Below are 6,000 nucleotides of genomic sequence, written 5' to 3'. Positions count from 1 at the left end.
CCAACGAGCCAGGGGAGTTACCCCACACAAACCAACGCTCGGATGTCGTTTGCATCAGGGTCTCTAGGTTACCCTCTCCGGCGCTCCGCTCTCTAAGACACCCCGCCCCTTCTCTGTCCTCTCTCCAGCCGCACCTCTCTAGCTTATCGCCTCTTCCTCTCGCAGGTAGAGTACAAGTTCAGTCGAACGCCCCGCTTTTCTCACTCTCTGATTGGCTCCTGCTGCGCGGAGGCGACGGGCGGGGTTAGAAATCTGGAGCGCACCCCGCCCCCCGCCCCTCGCCCAGTGGCGGGGGTGATGGGCGGAGCCTCCACAGACCCCGCCTCTTTAGGGCGGGGCCGCGCTCGTAGTCGCTCGGGCTCCGGACGGCGCGGCCTCGGCTCGGCTCGGCTCGGCTGGGCTCGGGCTCGGGCTGCAGCTCTTGTAGGGGTAGGCGGCGAGGATGACAGTGGCTGCGGCGCGCGGCTGAGCCGGCGGCGAGAGAGCAGGGCCGGCGGGGGAAGAAAAGAGGAGGAAGTGGAACCGCGGCCGGGAGAGCTGGAGTCGGCCGCCGCGCCGAGGTCCGCCCCATTTTGCTGAGAGTCGAGTCCAGACCTGGGGAGACTTCCCTGCCGGGCTCCGGCCACCGCGGCTCTGAGCTTCCTCGCCGGCGCCCTGCCCTGCCCCGCCTGCCCCAGTCCAGGCTTCCACGCCGGGACGCTCCCAGCCCCGAGCTCAGGCGCGTCGTGGCCAGGACGCCCCAGAACCTGACTTGGGGCGCCGGGAAGGGACGCTCTTGACCCACCATATGGATCCATGACCCACCATACGGATCCATGGTTGAGGACTGACTGGATCCCAGCCGTTCTAGAGTCTGTGTTGGAGCCCCCAGCCCCGCCCAAGGTGAACAGGGGGTGCTCCCAGACCCCCAACTGAGTGCAAAGGAGCCCGGACGCCCTCAGTCTCTGGTTCCCTGAAACCTGAACGTACAGCTGCCTCCGACCGGCGCTTCGGACTTGGGACCGTGAGATCGCCCAGGAAGTCCAGCGCCGGGTGAGGGACCCCCTAGGTGGACTGGACAGTCGGACAGAACTGGACGGGGCTAGCGCTGCTAGCCGAAGCTGCCACCTTCCTGCCGTCCCAGGCGAGGGGCTCAGCACTCGCCCCGAAGGTATACAACCCCCTCGCCCCCCGCCCTGTTCTGGCGGCGGGTGAGAGCCAAGAGCTGCAGGTGAGAGAGCCCCGGATGCCGGCGAGGGTGGCCTCGGATCGGGGTCCGCTGCGGGCATGTGGGGGACATTGACTGAGGCTACAATTGGCTAGGAGGGAGCACGGAAAAGGGAGGGAGAAAAACGAACACTTATTGAGCGCCCATTGTGTGCTGCCCACGCCCCACCCTGGCACAATGGTCCTTCATTTAAGGTTCACTCGGTGAGATAAAAGGTGTTAGGTATTGTTATGGGCGCTTACAGACATGGAAACAGGCGGGGGGGGGGGGTGGGGGGGGGTGAATGAACCTGTCTTCACTTTGGGCGTGAGACAGGGAGGAGGGCTAGGGCAGAAAGGGCAAGAAGCCTACAGTGAAGGGGGACAAAAGGGAAATAATAGCTGCAGGGCGAAGGTAAGTGTGGGAGAGGGGTCCTCAAGGGGCCTGGGGCATCCAGGCCTTGATTTGAAGCGTGAGCAGGTGTCTTTTCCTGGTCTCTTCCCTCCTGCTCCATGGTCATGTCACCTCCCAGGAAAGGTGACTCAGAGTTGAGGGCAGAGGGGGGAAGCTTCCCAGTTCTACAACTTCCCTCCATGTAAGCCCATGATGGCCTGTCCCTGACCTTAATACCAGATTCCAGGATCTCTCAGGTACTCTGGAGTCCTGAGACGCTGCTTCTCTGCTTGGGTGTTCACCTGTGGAGGTCCCCCAGTGAGAGCTGGAGGTGATGTGACCCCTGGCTTAGCTCCCTCCTTCACGTGACCACTGGAGTCCTGGAGGTGGGGTGCCTAAAGTGAGTGGTTGAGCCAGCAGTACAGTTGAGAAAACCTTTCCAAGCATCCTTCAAGGTAGCCACTTCCCCTTTTCGTGTCTTATGAGTGGAGGGCTCCCCACCCTGTTATGAGGTTAGGGTGACCACCTGAGGTTGCTGTGAGCGTGTGTGGATGGATGGTGGTGCTGGGACCAAGACTTGCCAGCAGCTTTAAAAGGCTTTGCCTCAGATGGAAGGTCTGATCTCAGCCTGGATTGGGGAACCTGCAAGACACCTCTGCCTCAGAAGGGAGGGACTTGCTCAAGGTCTCCAGGCTTCAGGTTGGGGGCACAGTCCCCCGTGTCTGGATTCCCAGGCAGCCTCCTGCTGCCGCCCCCCTGGGCTGAGCAAGGAGTGGGATGTTGTGAAAGAACCCTTGGCATGGCCTCTGTGGGCTCTTGTTCTGGGTGGGCCTAGGGAGGCCTTGGTCTGAGCTTTGTGCCTTGGCTGGCACTAGGTGACCCCTGCTGTGTCCATATTCTCAGAGCCTAGGGGAAGGCTTGGAAAGACCCTGAGGGGTTGGAAGAGGGTGCAAAACTTAGCTACAAGGTGAAAACTCAGTCCTGGGGACAGGAGGGTTTGGAAGAACCTGAAGAAAAAGTGACTGGGGGATTGGGAGCTCAACTGTGGGGTTTCAGTTTCTCACAATAATCCCTGTATCTAGACAAAGCTCCTCTTTGATGAAATAATTTCCTATCTGCGATCTCATTTCTTGGTGTGTGGAAGAGCCTGGAGCCTGGAGTGAGGTTCCTGGGGAGTCTCCTGGGACACATCCAGGGCTCCAAGCCTCACCTGTAAAATGGGGTCAAGGCAGCCTGTGTGTAACCTGTTCAAATAATGGGGCCGGCACATCCGGCAAACTGTCAAGTGCTAAAGAGTTCTTTGTGTTTGCCCGGACTGGGCTTATTATTAATGCCTATCTTGTGTGGGAAACTGGCTCAGAGAGGTAAAACCACCTGCGCAGGACCTTTGAGGTTGTTCGGGAACCCAGTGCCGACAGTCCTGGAAGTTACCCAGGTAGCATAGGCATCTTGGCCGTGAGCCCACAGTTGGGTGGGCTGGGAGGCACGGGCAGAGTGGTATATCAGACAGGCCAGGTGGCATGAAGCTGCTCTGCCTCCCACTCCTCGAGGCAGATCTCCACTCCTCGGAGACCCAGCTTCTTCTCTGTAGCCTAGACTTCTCCTTTACAAGGCTGTGAGGATTCTGTGAGATAAACACACAGTGCTTGGCCAAATACCCATTTCCTCCCCTGTAAAGAAAGGAAGTTTGAATTTTGACCAGGAAATCTGGGAAAATTCTCACTTGCTTCCATTAGGATTAGGCTGCTGCCGTAGGCTCACAGACACAGCTGCGCTGGGACTCTGGCGTAAGGCACCCCATGCCACCTCCCTGGTATTAGGGACCTTAGAATCTGCTTCATGACCCTGCAGAGGGCCTGGATTCCAACCCCCCACTCCAGGACTACTAGCCTTCTGTGGGTTGGGGGGAGCTGGTGTTCATTCCCTCTGGCCCACTGTCTGGCCTCCCTAGGCACAAAGGTATGGTGAATAATTTATGATTCCCCTCACACTGGGAGGCAGGCTGGGGAAACTGCTCTGCTCAGCTGAGTTTTTGAACTCCAGAGGAGCTGGCTTCTGTCTGTGCTATAAGCAGTTTGGATCTGGAGTTGGAGGGTAGGTAGAAGGAGATTCTAGGACTGCCCTCTCTTGGGGGGCCAGGGGGACTCACAGGGAGCCATCTGAACTGAGCTAGCCGAACCAAGTTAACCATCTGAGCCCAACCATTTGATCCAAGCCAAGCTAGGTCAAGGTGTGGGCTTCTGATTCAAAAGGGTGGGGAGGGTGACAGGGGACCCCAAGAACTCCAGTAAGCCTGAAGGCTCATCAACAAGGAAGGTGTCTGGGTTGGGGCTAGAGGAACTTACTGTAGATCCATTCAAGGTTGAATCCTGGCTGTGCCCCTTAACATGAGGCCAGGGGCAAGACCCTTGACCCTGCCAGGCCTCCTTTTGCTCCTCGGTACAATGAGGGTGGCGTAGGGGCAAGTGTTCCAGGCCAGGACAAGGCAGGGAGACCGGGATCCAGGCAGGCAGGAAGGCGCAGGGGCGAAAAGGCTCGGGAAGCAACTGAGCCTCCCCATCCCGGAGATCTCCGGGTTCCATAGCAGCCTCTGGACCTCCCATTAACAGTCCTTTTTTTCGTTTTTAAAAAAGATTTGTTTATTTATGCTTACAGAGGTGCAGGGGCAGTGAGAGGATTCACCAGAGAGAGTGGGGCAGATTGATGAGGTACACTGCTAACTGCAGGAGAGGTCTGCTGTGCCATGTGGGTCACCTCCAGGGCAGGCGGGGATTGAACTCATGCTCAAATGGTTTTAGCTTCTTAGTGCGATGCTTTGACCCGCTGCGCCACCAGGGAGGGCCCGCGCGTAGCAGTCCTTTTAATCCCCACTTCTAGGCTCAGGTGTGCGCATGCGCAGCTGAACATGCACGCATCAGTGCGCCCTGGGCATGAGTGACCATAAGGATGGGAGACAAGTGAGACTACAGGTGCGGGTCATAGATGCAGGGTGGGAGCATGGGTGGGGGGAAGCCTTATTCACGTAGTTATGGGTGACCATATGTAAAGCGTGCTTCCCAGTGGGCACTTAGTGAAAGGCTGCTCCATTGTACATGGAGTGGGGTGTGCCAAGGCCAGAGATGTACAGTATTGTATAATGGGCAGAGAGGTGGGGAGGACGAATTGGGGCTGCATGGTGGGTGGGGTTAGTGAGGGGTGGAGGAGAGGGGTGAGTCTTCAGATGGTAGAGGGCCTTGACTGTCAGAATTCACACTTCAGAAAGCAACGCTGACTCTCCATTTAGAACTTGCCTGTGAGATGCAGATGAAGCCCCTCTGTGCCTTTAAGGCCTTCCTCACCATAGCCCCCCGCGCCCCCCAACTCTGGCTCATTGCTCCTCACTACTCCTTAAACACACATATGTGACCCTATACTGTCCTTGCCTGTGGGCTTCCCACTGTCAGAATCTCCCTCCCCACCTCTGCCTGCCCACCTCCCATCTGGCAAGGCCCAACTCAAGTCACCAGTCACTGTAGAAACATTCCTTGGATTATCCAACCCTGTACCACTTCACTGTGTTAGTAATACATACTTCCATTGCGCCATATTTTACAGTTTATCGACTGTACCTGTTTACTTGTTAACTATACTGTAATGATATTAACAATATTCAAGCTTTGAATACTTACTATAAGTCAGTGCTATGCTTAAACACTTTCAAACATTTTCATTCACAATTACAGGAGGTAACTGCTGTACCCACCCCAGACACTGGTGCCCAGAGGGTGTGCTGTCTCAAGGTCACACATCTAGACAAGTGCGGAGAGAGGAGTCGAGCCCTTGCTCCTATCTGCCACAGAACAGACAGCTTGACAGCTCTAGGCAATGTCTGGTCTGCTCAACTCCGCCCAAGTACCTGGAGAGACACTTTGCATGGCAAAAGCTTGGAAAAGAGCATTTTTTCCCCCAAGGGTAAGGGAGGGCAGTGCTGGGTGAGTGCAGAGCCCAGGAAGGAACCTTGGCAGGGCATCGGGGCCCGCTGGCTGTGCCACTTGGGAGGTGCATCAGCCTCCCTCTGTGGTCTTGTTTTCCTGAGTCTATGGCAAATGGTGTGGTGACCCAGCTCCTGGAGCTCTGGCTTTCTGCAGTGTCCTCCGTGACCCTGGAAGGTGGAGGAGACCACAGCATCAGGTCCAGAGGATGTGGTGTGACGGGCGGCTGTGATTTTTGGCCTGTCTACCGCTGGGCAGCAGGCTCTGTAGTTAGCTGCTGCCTCACCCAAAGGAGGGCGGCGGCCTGGGCTGCAGACAGCCTGGTCATTAGCTGGGCAGAGAAGACCCTGTGATTGGGAACTGGCAGGGCCAGGCCAGGTTGGCAGGGCTTCAGGCAGGCTGGCCCAGCCACAGTGGGGGCATTGGCAGGGCAGCTGCTATTCCGCCTCT

General features: G+C 57.3%; 1 protein-coding gene across 4 annotated transcripts in view; it reads left to right on the top strand.

The window, feature by feature from the left end:
* Positions 1 to 372: 372 nt before the first annotated feature.
* Positions 373 to 6,000, top strand: part of GDPD5 (glycerophosphodiester phosphodiesterase domain containing 5) — an 82,958-nt gene continuing 77,330 nt past the window's right edge. For 3 of the 4 annotated variants that reach the window (XM_012725554.1, XM_012725555.1, XM_012725553.1), the window contains exon 1: positions 374 to 1,210. The gene's annotated coding sequence lies outside the window, so the exon portion shown is untranslated. Of the gene's footprint in view, positions 1,211 to 6,000 lie in introns of all 4 variants that reach the window. The other variant, XM_012725556.1, reaches the window with a different exon arrangement.

This window comes from Condylura cristata, unplaced genomic scaffold, assembly GCF_000260355.1.
Source record: "Condylura cristata isolate star-nosed mole 26May11 unplaced genomic scaffold, ConCri1.0 scaffold00015, whole genome shotgun sequence".
Lineage (NCBI taxonomy): Eukaryota > Metazoa > Chordata > Mammalia > Eulipotyphla > Talpidae > Condylura > Condylura cristata.
This window is presented reverse-complemented; position numbering and strand designations above follow the sequence as displayed.